Below are 17,164 nucleotides of genomic sequence, written 5' to 3'. Positions count from 1 at the left end.
TGGGGGAACACCAGCTGGCACACCCTATGCTTTCTGTCACCTCTCATTTGCATCACCGCCAAGACTGTCTTAATATTCTCTCCCTCACATACCAAACAACATCAAGGGAGGCCTCAAACTCTGTAAATGCATTTTGAGAGGAATCCATCACAACCAATGCACTTGCATATCCTAGCTTGGTTATTATTACTTTATACAAGTTGACTGATATCTGACTTGCATTTAATCATGCCTTCAATTTCTTTCATCCATTCACTTATTCAACAAATATACAGATTGCTGATTAGGGGCCAACATTGTTTTAGGTGATGGGTAATAGCAACAGAAAAAAAAAAGAGTTCTCACTCTTCTTATATTCCAATGAAGGAGACAAACAATAAATAATTATATACAAAGCATGTAATATTAGGTGAAGACAAATGCTCTGGAGAAAAATCAAGCTAATAAAGCAGATAAGGAGAGTAAAAAGTGCCAGTAGCAGCATGATTCAAGGGAATTTCAGGAGGAGAAAATAGTAAGTGCAAACGCCCTGAGGTAGGAGTATGCTTGGCACATTGGAGGAATGGCCAGGAGATTTGGTGAAGCAAGTATGGGGAGAAATCATAGGATAGAAGGTCAGAGATATAATGAATGGATCACGAAGGCCACACTAGGCAGTTGAGGTCTTGTAGTGAGTGAGGCAAAGCCTCTGGATCATTTGAAGAAGAGGAGTGACTTGACCAGATTTACATTTAATAACATCAATCAGGGTGAGCTGGGGAGGACACTTTAAAGGGAACAAAAGAAGACAAGACAGCAGGCTATTGTAGTGACCAGGTTAAAAAAAAAAGATGGCTTGGATTAGGGTAGTGATGGTGATGGTGATAAGAATTATGAGATTCTAGATATATACAAGTATTTTGAAGGTAATTTCAACAGGATTTGATATAGGATGACTGTGTCCTGGTTTGCACCGGACACTCCAGTTATAATTATCAAGAGTGACCTCTTTCACTCTCAAAAGTATCCTTGTTTGGATTAAATCATATGGTCCCTTGTTTTTAAAGCACTTTATATGTTCCAAGTAGTTTCTGAAAACATTATCTCAAAAATCTGATAAAATAGATACCATGATTCTCCATTGATAGACATAGACTCTGAAGCTAAGAAAGTTTTAATGACTCGTCTAAGGTCAGATAGTAATAGCAAATCCAGGATTTCAAACCAGGTGTTTTGGCTTCCAGGCCAATGATCTTTCTCCTGTACCACAGTCATGTTGCATCAACAAGGCACCAACACACTCTTCATCTTCTTGCTCAGTCACTCATTCATTAAACATGTATTTGTACATACCAGACACTGGTATGTACTGTTCTAAGCAGTTGAATCCCATCAATCAACCAAAGATCTCTTTTCTTTTACAGATTACATTCTAGCAGGGCAAAAAAAAAATAATAAACAATAACTATAAGAAATGAGTAAAATACACTATATGTTAGAATCTGATGTGTGCAATGGAAAAAAATTAGAAGAGGATAAAGAAGATTGGTTCAAAGGGGCTCTAGTCTCAACCTGTAGGTAGTCAGGGTAGGTCTAAAATGGGGAGTGAATCAAGCAGAAGAGCGTTCCAGGCAGAGGGAACAGCTAGAGGAAAGGCTCTAGACAGTGGCAAGTCTAGCGTCTTCAAAAAACAGTAAAAAGCTGAAATGGCTAGGGCAGAGTGAACAGCAGGAGTTGTAGAAAAGGTAAGAGTGATAACGGGGCCAGCTCATGTAAAATCTTCCAGGACACTGTGAAAACTTTGGATTTTCTTCTGGGTAAAAGCAGAACCCACTACAGTGTTTTGAGCCAAGGAAGGGCATTATATGACTGGTGTTTCAAAAGAATGACTCTGGCTGTTTTTTGATAAAGGACTGTAGGAGGACAAGAGTAGAAGCAGGGAGACTAATTAGGAATCTACTGCAGTATCAGTACAAAAAATGATAATGGCCTGGACCAGCGTGGTAATAATGGAGAGAATAAAAAGTGGTAAGAGACTGGACATATTTTGAAGGTAGAATTAACATTATTTCCTGATGGATTTTGTGAGGAAAAGAGAGTTGTCAATGATTATTCCATGGATGGAGTTTGCTGTTAACTTAAGGAATTCTGTAGGTAAAATAGGTTTGTGGGGGGAAGATCAGGAGTTTTGTTTTCTACATGCAGGTTTGACATGTCTATTAGGCATCAAATGACTATTGGGCATCAGGACACACTTGAGTTTTAGAATAGAGGTCATGGGCTAGAAGTATACATTTGGAAGTTGTCAACACATAATTTGTATTTAAAGCCAAGGGACTAGACTGAGGAAATGAATGTATATGGAAAAGGTCACCTAGAACTGAGCCCAGGGCACTCTGACTGAAAGAGGGTGGGAAGAAGAGAAAAGAACCTGCAAAGGAGATTGAAAAGGAGCAAGCAATGGCATTGGAATAAAACCAAGAAAGAGCATTGATAAACATGTGAAGAAAGTATATCAGCGAGGAGGGTCTAATCAACTGCAAAATATTGCTAATAGGTGCAGAACGATGAGAACTGAGAGTTAATCACTGGGTTTGGCAGTGTGGAGGTCATCAGAAGCTTGATAAGAGTTGTTTGGTGAAATGATGGGGCTTGAGATGCTGTATGTGTAATGAGCTTTCAGGGAATACCAGTGCTGCTAGTCTGGGGATCACACTTTGACAAACAAAAATCTAGGGAAGAAGAAGAGGGATTGGTTTTAGGTACGAGCAAGGGGAGGAAAGGGAGATCATGTGCCTATGGATGATAAAAGGTAGATTATTAAGCTGAGGAAGTTCCTTCTGAATGCTTCTATTTTCTCAATGGAATAGAAAATAAGGTCATCAAGCTGCAGGCGAAGATGGGCGAGAAAGTGTTGGATGTTTGAGCAGAGAGGAGAACATGCAACATAGTCATCTAGGTGAGTGGGGCCATGAATAAACGGGGGGCGAATAGCATGATTGCCAGGGCCAACGTCAGGTGTGCGGTAGTGAATTTAAACTGAGGCTCAGTGTGTTTGTGTGGTTTTCTCTGAGCATGGCCTGCTACACAGGTACATGTGCAGAGTAAGAAGAATTAGATTTAACCACTATTATAGTTTCACTAAGTGAGGGCCCAGGGAGTACGGAATCTTTACAAGAAAGTGATTATAATAATTCACCATGGAATTTAAGCTAGGTAAGGAAGGAAGAAGATGAGGAATAGGGCAAGCTGGTAGAATCAATGTACTGTATGTCCCATTGGGGATAGAAAGAGAATTTAGGATCTAAGAAGGAGTGAGTTGGGAAGGCTCTGGTGGTGTTCAGAGAGCAAATGCATGACACTGAGATTATGGAGAAGTGCACTGGGGAAGGCCTCGGTGACTGCCATGGGAGTGAGTGCCTGCACCTGGGTGGAGGAAGCTCAATGAAGAAGAAGAGTTCAGGGAACTAAGAGGCCAAAGAGATAGGTCACCTACAGCTGTGCTTCTCAAATTTTAGCCGCATCAAAATCCCATGGAGGGGTTATTAAAATTCAGATCGCTGAGCCCCACTCCTAGAAATTTGAATTCAGTTGGTATGGGGCAGAGCCTAAGGATTTGGTGACGTTGATATCACTGGTCGGGGGATTACATTCGGGAAATAATTTCATCCTACATGTCCATGAAAATCAAGAATTAAGAGAGGAATAACATGGGAGAGAATAACACTGAGTCTAGAGCTAAAATTGCCAAAAAAGATGAGGGAGAATGACCCAGAGGTTGGTAGTGAACAGTCTCAATGAACTGTGGTGGAGAGCATAACCTGATCACAATGCAGTGTAAATGTTTGTTTTAGGTGTCTTGATTTGTTCTTTATCAGTGACTCAAACTGAGGCTTGTGGAGTGAGACTGGATGTTAATGAGCTGTGTGACCTTGGACCAGTTGATTACCTCTTGATACCTTTGTTTCCACATCTGTAAATTAGGGCTAATAAATACATGTACCTATCTGCTGAGGTTGTTGGGAGAATAAATGAGTTAATAAGTGTTCTAGTACTTTGGGCAGTATTGATGCAGGGTGATTACTAAACTCAACACAATTTTACCTGTTGTTTCTTCATTTCCTCATGTTCTTTGTTTCAATGAGCTCTCCTGACGTTCCCTATCTTGCTTTGAAACTGCTCTTTTGCCCCTGCTTTGATGTAGAACTCTATGCTTTCTTTAATGTTATTTGGAATTTTAAAATATGACTCCCTGTAACAAATGGAACTTGAGGTGATTCAGACATTCATTCCTTTTAACTATGAATGTTGTAAATGACATTGGCGTAACATGAAAGCACTGTCATTATACAGACATAATCTATAATTATAATCATAATTGTTTTACTTCTGTAAAGGTATTTTACCCAGTGTGGAAATAAATTTGACCACAGCTCTTTTGGGATCTTTTCTGTCTTGGATCCCATGTGTGACCACAAAGAAAATCATAAATGAAATTATAGAGAAATATATAGAAACATTTCAACTCCATATTTACTGTCATTTTGTAATCTCAGGGGAAAATGGAAGGACTATAACTAGTCTGTATATTGAGTTTAAATTGCCCATATTGTATTTCCTGCATTATACCCCACATCGTGTAATTAGAAAGAAGTATTAGGTGGCTGCTCAGAAAGCTTGGAATCCATGTTGCTGATGTATTTTTCTCCCCTTTGAAAATAAAATCAGAGCGAGAGAAAGAGAGAGAGAGAGAGAGAAACAATTTAAGAAATGATTTTTTTTCATCTCTAAAGGGAGTTCCCCAGAGGCATTTAGCTGAATATTTTTCAAACTTTATACCATAAACATTAGCCTTTCTAGGTCACTGTATTGCATCTGAGCCATCTGAGCCTTAAATTAAAACCATAAATACTTAAAGCCTTAACTTCCACACTTTTTAAAAGCTGGTAAAAAACAGGCATTTCTCCTTACCACTTTACTGTGCTTATTTATATGAGAAACAGCACTTTGAAAAATAGGGCAGAAAGGCAGTCACACAGAGAGTAAGAGAAGAGAAAAACCAATTTACACGTTTCCATTTTTCTTTCCCTTCTATTTAGTCACTCCTGCTTAGCATCAGGACCCATATGATTAAAGAGAGAGGAATTGGCCATCCCAAGCTAATAGTGAAATCAATACTAAAACGTGGAAGGTGGTTGTAAGTCTCACATCCCCCATTGTACCTGTTCCATTGCTGGTCCACAGCAGATAACTAGTAAATATTGATCCTCTGCCACTGAGCCTAACGTATAGACCTTTCATGATCTGGTCTGCCTGGTGAGCCACAATACCAATTGCTTTGGAACAGACTTGCCCTGACTTCCACTGTGCCAGTGGGCAGCTTAGTACCATTGTCCCCCTCTGGGCTGTCCTGGAAGGCACGAAAACTCCTATTGTCTCAAACAAATAGAAAATAAGGTCACGACAACGACACACGAGAACTACATTTTCCAGAATCTTTACTAGCAGGGTTGCTGATAGAGACTACCAATCAGGGACACTTCCAAGGTATCTGGAAGGTGGAACAAAAGCAAAAGACATATTTGTGCTCCTTCAGCAGAAGCAAAAGACGCGTGCTTTGGCGGATGTGAGATATTCCTTGTGGAGGCCGCTGTGGACGCTGTATCCTGTGTGTCCCGACTTCCTGAGAACTTGTGGAGCCCTTCGCTGTCCTTTAGTCCTCTAGCCCTGCTGCGGATATTAAATCTCTTCTGGCTTGAAATACCCATTTTCTTGATGGAAACTGTCTGATAGACTGGGGGAAGGACATGACTTGGGAGATGGAAGTTCACCATAGGAATCCATGCTGTGTAGGTTAGTCGGCTAGGGGGCATGGCTATAAAGGAGTTAAAAACTAACGCCGTGTAGAAACATACTAAATAGTCTGTGTCCAAACCGAGTGGGAGATAATTAAAACACACCACCAACTAGCTGTTTAACCTTGTATGTTATTTGACCTCAATTTTTTTCATCTGCAAAATGAAGTTAATGATATTACTTCATCGGGTTATGTGTTTTAGTGCATTAATATATTTGTAGATAGAACACGGAATGGTGCATAGTTAGTACTATATGATTTTTGTTAGAAAAAGTTAATTGAAAAAGGAAACACAGCCACGTTTCCTCAAAAGCGGTCTCCTTGGGAAGTGAGCCACTATTCCCATGTTCAAAACATTCTCACTATGTGGACATTTTTGGAATGTGTTGACACTCTGTCTAGAAGCCACGATAGAAAACTAGAATGTCTGACTCTGACCTATTCTGCTTCCCAGGTTAGGAAGCGCGCAAGCCCTGCTATCTCTATCTAACAGTCCATCTCAGCTTTGGCTGAAAAATTGTGTTATGCAACTTGCTCATTACCTTGTCCATCATGTGCTTTAGTTTTCAATGATTTAGGATTGTTTAGACAAAATAAAGCACATTCCCAAAGGATGAAGCACTGCTACCCTAAAAAATGTTCAAAACACCGTTGCCCCAAAATCCGAAGGGATTCCAACTGAGCAACTGCAAACACATCCTGGACAACGGCACTGCCACTGGCATAAGAATATAGGCTCTCGGAATAACTCTTCTGAAAAGGACAGAACTCTTTGGTTGATATATTTATAATAACCATGGGTATGTGGTGGTTGTCTTTCATACATTTTCAGAGGTTGCAGGGAGAATAGAGACTATCAAAACACAACACAATAATAACAGTAATAAGAATAATAAAAACCCTGTGTAATAACACAAAACGGCTTCAAGGACCAAAATGTAAGCTGCAGGGTCATGATGCTCTTTCCCTGTTGCTCTCATCACAGCAGGTGAAGGTTGCCGAAGCTGCCCTAACCATTAGGCACAGATTTACATCTGAAAGTTCCAGCTGGGGAAAATGTGACTTCAAAAAGCAGAGCTCCCTATTTCCTAGCAAACCAGGGTTGGCCCTTCTCTACTTTTCCTTGCAGACATTGCTCAGTTTTACAAACGGAGACACATTTTTTGTTGTTGGCAGATGCCACCCAGGGGAGAAAGAGAAAAAAATAATTTCTGTTTTGTTGTTTCTGTCAGGTGCAAAAATTTTCCCCGTGGTTCCTTAGTATCTCAGTAATCAGTTGAGAAATTCAGCAAGAACATGCCAGATAATCTGAAAAATATTTCTCCAGGTGTTTATATTAACAGAGAATGAAAGCATTCTATGGTAATCCTGAAGCCTGTAACAGCCATTTGCAACTTGCTTGTGGATTGATCTTTTTTATGTATGTTTCATGAGAAAAATGATCTAATTAATTAGTCCATTGCAATCCAGCTGAATACAGACATTAGTAATTTATCAAGGTAAGTCTTTAGGGCATGCCTAATTTCCTAATCCTACCTATTTGGGGCCAATTTTCTGATTAAGGACTGCAAAAACTTCATTCTTTTTGTATATTTAATGTACTTATAAATGCAAGTCTGAGATTTGCATATTTAAACACATACAATGCTGCGCATGTTTAACATAAAGTTTGCAAAGAAAGGCCTGTTGAATTTTTTATTCTTTGATGATTATGAACAAAATTATTTTTGTGATTTTCTGGAGTTTTCCTAAGCATTCATTCAACCAACATTTGATGACAGCCTACTGTGTCTTGGCGCTGTGTGTGCTAGGACCTGGGGATTCCTATGTAGTTCCTAATCTGGGGGAAATCACAATCTCCAGATGAAAAGGGAGTGGGGCAGTTAAATGTATTAATTAGCAAGTAATTGTCAATTACAGTGCTGCAGTTTAAGCAGATTTTTCATGCTCACATACCTGGAAAATGAGAGTTTACAGTGTTAGGCTTATCAATTTATCAATTTATCAGGCTTCAGGCCAAATCCAGTCTGCTGCTTGTTTTTGTAAATAAAATTTTACTGGAACGAAGCCAAGCTCATTGATTCATGTATTGTCTATGGCTACTTTCATCTACAAAGACACAAGAACTAAGTACTTGCTAAAGAGAGAAGTTGCAAAACCTAAAATATTTACAATCTGATCCTTCAAAGAAGTTTGCCTTCCCCTGGTTTAGATTATTAGAGTTGCAGATCAGGTGTTTGAATATAACCCCTTTAACCTTGTCTTGTCAAACTTCTAGAATCCTAAATATCTTCAAGTGTTCTCTAGTAAGTTTCTTTTTATTAGTAGTATTATCTGTAAACTTCTTTTTTAAAAAGTTTGTGAGGTTGGACTAAAAATCCCCACCCCCAGAAATTATCAATCTTCAAAAACAAATTCTACTTTTGCACATATATCAATTCAGAAAGGGAATAGTAGAGCTGGGAAGCAATAAACAAAATGAGAGAGTAGAACCAAATTGTCTCGAAAGAAACTTCCAATTCCAACATCCATAGCTCTATATTTCTATAATAACTTCATGGGCTAAAATTAACAGCACTGCAGCTGGAGCAAACACACAGCACAATGGTTTATGGAAATCAGTTAAGGATTGAAACAAACCTGACTATAATTACACCATTAGAAATCCAAGTCTCCCAAATTTTATTTTGCAAAAGTAAGGATAACTCCTAATCAATAACACATTCAAAGAACTTTCAAAAACATCAATGAAAATAATTTGACAGTATCCCCAGTCCATCTCTGACATATAATAGATTCTAGCTGGTGAATATGATGTGAAAAAATGCCCTTGAAGAATAAAAGAAAAAAATAAATCAACAGCAGATTTGATGGCGATAATGATTTCTTCACATTACCTAGTCTTAATGACCCATTAAGACACATGTTAGTTTTGATGCGGGCTTTTGACTTGAGAATATGTACAGAGGGTGCCAAAAAAATGTATATAAGTGGACACTTTGGTCAGCGTTTCTTAAGCAGTAGTTCGCTGTAATCAGAAGTCTCTGGATGCTCACTGATAGTAACCACTTTGAGCACCTCTTGTCATTGCAGAAGTCAAATATGACTTGTATTTATCTTTTGTTATCGGTATATATTGAGTATTACAATTTTAATAGTGTTTTCCTTTCTTAAAATGTGTATACTTTTTTTTTTTTGGAACCCTCTGTATATAAAGAACCCTGCTGGAAGACTTGTATTTAACTAACAAGTCCAGTTTTAAGAGTAGACGAGAAGGAGAGGAGAGCAGAGAACAGTCCTCCAGTTCTTTAGGCTGATGTAATTAGCTATGGTTGCTAATGAAACTTGGGAGCATCTTTCTTGCCCATCATCCATTTAATAAAGATTTATTGTAGACCTACTCTTTGCCAAGCACTGAGATAGGTGCTGGAAATACAATGGAGAATAGGGCAACTTGTTCCACACTTCATGGTGCCTATGTTTGAAGAGAGTCATTGAGCAATTATAATGCAATATGATGGGCTAATGGGTGCAGGGGATGTAGAATCCTACTCATGTAGAATCCTACTTGTGTGCCAGGCAGATCTGCCTTGGTCTAAGCGAGGGTATCAGAGTCCTTCCTGACAGATCACCCCAGACCTGAAGAGAAGTGGGACTCTGCCAACCCTTCTCTGCTCCTTCCCTTCTCTGTATAGTCCCTCTTTCCACCTTTCTTGCTTACGTCTTTTCAAGGTCTCAAAAAGGAAACTGACCCAGGATCCATTTGAGAAAGTGGTGAATGTAGGGTCATGTGTCCACCAGGAATCATCAATATGAGTAGATGCTAAGCAGGGAATACAAAGTGACAAATCTAAAGATGACAGAATCCATTTACTTCTTCAAGGCAATGATATACAGTTGACCCTTGAACGACACCGGGGTGAGGCGCGGATCCCTAGCAGTAGAAAATCTGCATAAAACTCTCGACTCTAGAGTCAGTCTTTTGCATTCACGGATTCAACCAACTGCAGATGAAATTGTTTTTCTGGGACTATGATTAAATGTTTGTTAAATCTTCTCATTCTGTTTTGTATGTTCCTTAAACACTTTTTTTCATAAATTTTGTCTTTGTCTCTAAGTGTCGAGGTATTCTACAAGTATAATATCTTCAGCTCTATTTTCCAGTTTATCTTCTCTCTAGGTCTCGCCCACTGAGATTTTGATTTAATTATTATATTTATTATTTAATTTTTTCTCAAATCTGCCTTTTCTATGTTGAAAATCCTGAAATGCTTTATTATTCTTTTAACTCCCTCTTTTATTTTTGTTTTTTAAAAGTAACATGCTTAATTTATGTATTATACTGGCTAATTCAAAGATTTGTAATTTCTAAGGCCTGATTCTGCAGTTTGTTCCTTTCTGTAAACTCTTGCCCATTGTTTGTGATCATGTGCTTTATTTGAAACTTTATTTTCTGGAATTATTTGAAGATAGCACTTAAAGTATATATTTTGAAAGACCATCTATGTTTGTTTCTGAGTACAGAATTATAGATATGAATTCTCAATTATTTTTTTCATTTCACTCAGTACCAAGAGCAAAAGAGACATGCACTTCTCACTGTTCTTCTCTTACAGAATCCATTTTTACCAATTCAACCTAAAAAGATGTCATCTTTGAGGGTCCTCCATCATGTGTGAGATCCCACTTCTGTCTCTTACTCTACTCAGGTGCCAGGCTTTTCCTCCTGGCTTACTCAGGCCTGACCTATTGAAACCCAAGACTTAAGGCCACGGGATCATCAGGTCCCTCAGCGCAAACGCTGACTTCAAGGCACAATTACATCTCTGGATTTGCGCTTCCTTGTCATTTGTAACGTTTGATTATTTTTGTTATTTTACTTCCAGGTCAGCTTTGCTATATAAAAGATATTTACAAAATACTTTATCTAGTATTTTTAGGCTTTGGTGCTTGTTGAAGTTTTCCTGAATACCTACAGTGCCATATTTCTTAAAAAAAGAAATGGCTATGTACAATTTTCTTTTTACCCACCATAGGGCAATATATGAAGAACATAACTATGATGTGAACAGTGGTTATTCGTTGTAGTCAGACTTTTTCCTTTTCTTTTTTTCTTATCTATGTGGTTTATCTACATATCTTAACTACACGTTACTTTGGTAATAAAAAAAAGGTTATTTTGAATGAACCATAAATTCACTCTGAATTTCTTGATAGTAGTTGTAGAAAATAAACTCCAAACTAGATGATGTAGGTGGTACCACTGTCAATTGAAAAAAAAAAGTAAATGTGCTCAGATAGATAAACTGGAGTAGGAGAAAGAAAAAAAAAAAATCAAAGTTCCGAAAAAAGACAAAAGATAATATCAAAGAGGTAAAACTGGAGAATGAAACAGTGAGAATTCTTAGAATATGCTCTGGGAGAGAAAGTGATGTAAAAAGTTAGCTTTTGGGAATTTGGAAATGAGCAAAAGGCTGACTGCATATCTGATGCCAATTTTCCTAGAGCTTTGATGGGGAAATCTGTTTGGGGGACCTTACGAGTGACTGGACATACTCAGAAAGCAGCTCACATATCTGCCACCAGAGCAAGGAGTGTGAGGAGTGATTAATGAAGCACTGTTCTATGGTTGAATGTTTTTGCTTTTCAACATTATAAAGACAGAAGACAATACTCATTGGAGAGAACGCATCTTGGATTGGAAGACAGGTGGACTCAGTAAAAAAGGGTTCTGAGATCAGAAAGGAGCTAAATCTGGAAAGGGGTGAAGAAGATAAAAGAAAAGTCACAGGCATGCTGTCTTCCAATTGCAGCTGACTAGAGTTCAGCAGGATCTGCCTGGGTTTGATAAGAACAGCTTCTCTCCAGGAAATAACTGTGCGTGTGTCTTCTGGAGCCAGATTCTCAGGGCTTTCTGCCAGTTGTCTCTAAAACACAACTTTGGACCAGAGACTGTAGGCCCCAGGAACTTGCTGCCCTTCCTTCTTTCACTCACCTGTCAAATATTTTAAATAGATGTATTTCTGAGTGGCTGTTCTCTGCTGGATTGTGCTAAGCCTGCAGGTGGAGTGTGGAACAAAAAGTATTCCCACTATCCCTGGCTTTGGGGAACTTAAAGGCTACTTAGGAGAGATAGGAATCAAGCAAATATTTGAAAACCTATTTTATTATACTTATGATAAGCCCTATAAAGGAAAACAAACTCCAAATCGGAGGGTACAGATACCAGGCCCTAGCTAGGCATTTGCAAAGATCTTAATTCACTCACGTGGTATTGCTCACTTCTGAGGCAGTTTTCATTCTGAGTTTCTATGTTATTTTCTTTCTTATGTTTTTTTTTTTGTTTTAATATGTTGTGTTAGTTATCTATGTGGTGTAGAAATAAACACCATACATTAATTGTATCATTGTTTCTGTGCGTTATGAGTCTGGGCACAGAGCAGCTGGCTTCTCTGCTTCAGTCTCCGGACTGCAGTCAGTGTGTTGGCTGGGGCTGAGGTCTCATCTCAGGGCTAAATTAGGGATGGATACACATCCAAACTCACATGGCTGTTGGCCAGATTCAGTTCCTTGTGGTCGTAGGACTGGGCCTTAGCCGGCAAGGTGGAATGTCCCTTTGCAAGACAGAGGCCATACACCTGTATAACGTAATCATGTAGTGCATCCCATTCCCCTGGCTGAATTCCACTGGCTTAACGCGGGCCACGTCCAGTAACTATCCCGAAGCAGCAGGGATCACACGAGGCCATGGACACCAAGAGTAGGGTTTCACGGGGGTCACTATAGAGTTTGTACACGACATATGTTGTTTTAGCTTAGTTTATCTTTTTCTTTTTTACTCCTACATAAGATTTTGTAAATTTTAACTTTAAAACAGGAAACAGAAAGCATCAACCTAATAGAGGGAGCTGAAACCTGCCTTGCGCTTTCTATTCCCTGTCTTTTGCCTGGATTTCCGTAATGTTCTCCTAACTGGCCTCTTGTTTTCAATCTGGCTTCCCTCTCATCCATTCTCTACATCGCAACCCCTATGAGCTCTCAACCTGTTACATCTAAATATAGAGCAGCTCTATTTCTTTCTTTTCAATGGTTCCACACAGCCCTGGGGATGGAGCCTGCACCTCAGGCCTTGCCTTGCATATTTCTAGAACTTTGTATTTCTCCAACTGCATTTTTCACCCCTCTCCCTTCTTTACCCTCACTCCATACTTACTAAATTCATTGCAGTTCATGTCTTCAACAGAAATTATTGAGCCTACACTTTAAATCTATAGGAATAATCAGTAAACTAATAGGTGAAATACCTTCATTCTTGGAAGTTAAATTCTGGTCAGGCAGAGACACAATAAACAGGTAAGTTAGAAAACTCAATAAACAAACAAACAAGTAAATCTATATTTCTTAGATGAAGAAAAATGTATAAAGACAATGCAGAGGCTAAGGGTTTCAGAGTGAATCCCCAGAGTGAAACCCTAGGGATGGGCTAGTGTGCGGCCGGTTTAATCAAACATTCTAAACTACCATAGAAACAACATATAATGATGGTGGTGGTGGTGATGAGGATGTCAACGATAAAATATAGTGACCGCCCAGAAGAAAGGAATCCACCCCTTAACTTTTGGATAATGGATGTTCTGCTGAGAGTTTGTGACAGCTTTGGCAACTCAGTGCAAAAAAAAAAAAAGAAAAGAAAAGGTGTGACTCTATAACTGTGCATGTGTTTGTTTGTTTATTTTTACTCTAACGTCCTTATCTTTCTTTCATCAGCATTTTCAATGGTCTGGATTTTTTAAAAAAGTTAAGAATTCTGCTTTGTGGGGAAAAGCACTTTGAGAAAATGCACAACCTGTGTGCTAGTGTGAGATTTATCTCTTAAGCTTGAATGAGATTTTAATACAAAAGTCATCTGTTTACTCGTCAGTATCTTACTTAGAATGTAAGTAAAACTACTACTGCACTTATTCATCTCAAAAGGCATTCCATTGGGTTAAATGCTCTGAGATGTCCCTCCAGGAAATATTCTAGTATGAGCACAAAATGGTATTATATTGATTTACATTAACATCAAGGTGGTCACTGAAATATTGGAATCAGAATGTGAAGCATAACGCACATAAAATGCATTAACAGAGAAGTAGATTGAGGCCAAGTATACCTGATCCCAAATGCTTTGCATGTGAAAATATTCCATTAAGAAAAAGATTATTTGGGTGATGTATTGATGTAATGAAGGACTATGAAATAATTTCTCAGGAAAACACTGACTGTTTAAATGATAACATTGCATTCTCTACTATGCTGTATCTATTTGGTACCTACCAATTGGTGTTTCTTAATCCCTTCACCGTTTCAACAGCTCCCCAACCTCCCTTCCCTCGGGCAACCATCAATTTGTTCTCTGTATTTATGAGTCTGTCAGTATTTTCTTTGCTCATTTATTTTGTTCTTTAGATTAGACATGTAAATGAGATCATATGGTATTTGTCTTTCTATGTCTGGCTTATTTCACTGAGCATAATACCCTCTAGGTCCATCCATGTTGTCACAAATAATATTGCAGCAACTATGTATAGTGCCACGTGGGTACTAGACTAATCGGGGGGATCACTGCATAAATTATATAAATGTCTAACCACTGTGCTGTACACCTGAAACTAATATAAAATAATACTGAATGTCAACTGTAACAAAATAATTAAAATACAAAGCCAACACAGAATAAAAACTACAAATCCAAGTTGCTAATCGAAAAAAAAATAACATTACATAAACACTATCATGACTAAATTGGAACCTCCCTCAATTTTGAATGGCAAAAATAGATTGAAGCAAGGCCACTGGGTGGCTCAGTTGGTTAGAGCACAAGGTCTGAACAACAGGGTTGCCCGTTTCCCACATGGGCCAGTGAGCTGCACCCTCCACAACTAGATTGAAGACAATGAGCTGCCTCTGAGCTTCTGGAGGGGTGGCCGGATGGTTCAGTTGGTTAGAGCGTGAGCTCTCAACACAAGGTTGCCGGTCAATCCCTGAATGGGATGGTGAGCTGTCTTCCCTGCAATTAAAGACTGAAAACAGTGACTGGACTTGGAGCTGAGCTGCGCCCTCCGCAACAAGATTGAAGGCCAGCGACTTGGAGCTGGTGGGCCCTGGAGAAACACACTGTTCCCCTGTATTCCCAATAAAATTTATATATATATACATACATACATACATATATATATATATATATATATATACACACACACATATATGTATATATATGTTTATATATGTGTGTGTGGGTATATATATATATATAAGCAGAAGCTAAACGTCATAGTATCTTCTAAATATATAATTGTTTTCCCTAACATTTCCTGAGGGAAAACTTCACATCCTAATTCAATATTTAAGAAGAGTTCTACTTTTTTAAACCTCTTAAATGTTTCCTATTTTGACATAATTTTTTCCACTTTGTTATTGAAGGTTAGCTAGTTATTAAAAGTTTACTAATGTATCAGAATCATTTTAGTAAGGTATAGTGTATTATCTAGGATTTTTTTAAATTGTGATGATTCAAACTTTTTACTCATGCAGCAAACATGTATTAAGTGCCTGTTCTGCACTAAGCCTCGTGCTAGGATTTGAAATAAAATATGGCTAAGATACAAATCCTGTTTTCAGGGAACCTGTGTTCAGTGAAAGAGATGGCCATGAAAATTAGAAAGTGCACTAAAGTGAGGCAGTTACCAACAGACGTATATGTTAAGTATAGAAGTATTAGTATTGATATTGTGGTTTTAATATACGGCAATACTAGTATTTTGCAGCATTAGTAGTATTGCTAAAGTATTAATGCGATAAATATTCAAAGATGGTCACAGCACTATTTTTGGCCCAACATGTTCTTCTAGAATGTTGCCACTCCCAGTTTCAGAACACCCCCCATTCTCTTATACCTTTTACCTAAATTACACTTTTGTTTAAATAATTTCTGAAGTATGTCTCTTTTTGAGGTGGGATCTTTGTTTTAATTACAATATACTGATGTTTTTATTATGTATGTTTCATTATACTGGGGGTGCCAAAAAAATGTATACACATTTTAAGAGATGTTAACATTTTGGTAAGCATTGCTCACGCAGCAGTTCACCATAATCAGAAGTGTCTGGATGCTGATGGTAACCACTTTGAGCATCTCTTGTAATTGCAGAAGTCAAACGTGACTTGTATTCATCTTTTGTTATTGATATATATTAATACAATTTTTCCTTCCTTAAAAAAATATATATATTTTTGGCCCCCTCTGTATATTAGTTCTTGCCATCTGAGAATGTATATCTAGCTCATCTTTTTCTGTCACTTCTACTCCCATTCACGTTGGTTTTGGATGAATAAGTGTAACATTAGGATATATTCTTTTCACCAAGAGAGATATTATTATACATGACTAGAGACAGAGCTTACCAATCTGTGATATAAACATTCAAGAACTTAAGATTTTTAAGGAATTTTTCAACCTGTCATCTGTTTTAGGTTGATAATTAAAGAAAATGCCAGTTTTTTCTGTAAAAGAATAATCCAAAAAACCAATTGTGTATTGGAACAACCCTTTAGGAAAAGGGCATCACATGCAGACCCTTGTACACAATTACCCCACTTTGATATAAAATTCAATAGAATCAGAGATACATATATGAAGATTTCTTTGCAGCATTATCTATTACATTTAAAAATAACTTGAATAAAAATGAGGAACTAATTCAATAAATTAGAGACCTTTAAGATGATGAATACGGTCATAAAATAATTATAAAGAATCTATACAAACATGTATCTATGAGAATGGCCAATATTAAGTGAGTGCTTATTATATGCCAGTCTCTCTTTTAAGTATTTTATAAATATTATTCCATCAGATCCTCAAAGCATCCTCATGAGGTGGGTGATATTATACTCCATGTTATACAGAGGAGGCACAGAAATGTAAATAACTTGTCCATGATCAAAGAGCTAGGCAGCAACAGGGCAAGGATTTGAAGCCAAAGAGAATGGCGCAGAATCCAAGTTCTTGCTGTGATAGATACTATGCTATACTATGTACTTTTTGGTTTAAACTGTTCACACACACATATACACGCGCATGCATGCACACACACACTCTCACACACAGATAAGGATTGGAAGATAATAAAATATTTGAAAGTGATTGTTTTAGGATAGTGAGAAGATGAATGCTTTCTACCATTTTTTGAAATTGCCTATAATATATTAAATGACTTTCAAACAGAAAGAAGAAAACAAAATTCAAAGAACTTGATGCCTAAGAGTAAAAAGCAAGTATAGTTT

The 17,164-nt window shown here is 37.9% G+C and overlaps 1 protein-coding gene across 2 annotated transcripts in view; it reads right to left on the bottom strand.

Annotated features, from left to right (window-relative positions):
- Positions 1-17,164, bottom strand: part of PTCHD4 (patched domain containing 4) — a gene marked incomplete at its 5' end in the record, with an annotated part of 184,294 nt that overhangs the window by 65,582 nt on the left and 101,548 nt on the right. The window lies entirely within an intron of this gene.

This window comes from Rhinolophus hipposideros (assembly GCF_964194185.1).
Source record: "Rhinolophus hipposideros genome assembly, chromosome: 3".
In the NCBI taxonomy this organism is placed as follows: Eukaryota; Metazoa; Chordata; class Mammalia; order Chiroptera; family Rhinolophidae; genus Rhinolophus; species Rhinolophus hipposideros.
The sequence above is the reverse complement of the archived record's forward strand: the minus strand, read 5'-3'. Positions and strand labels throughout refer to the sequence as shown.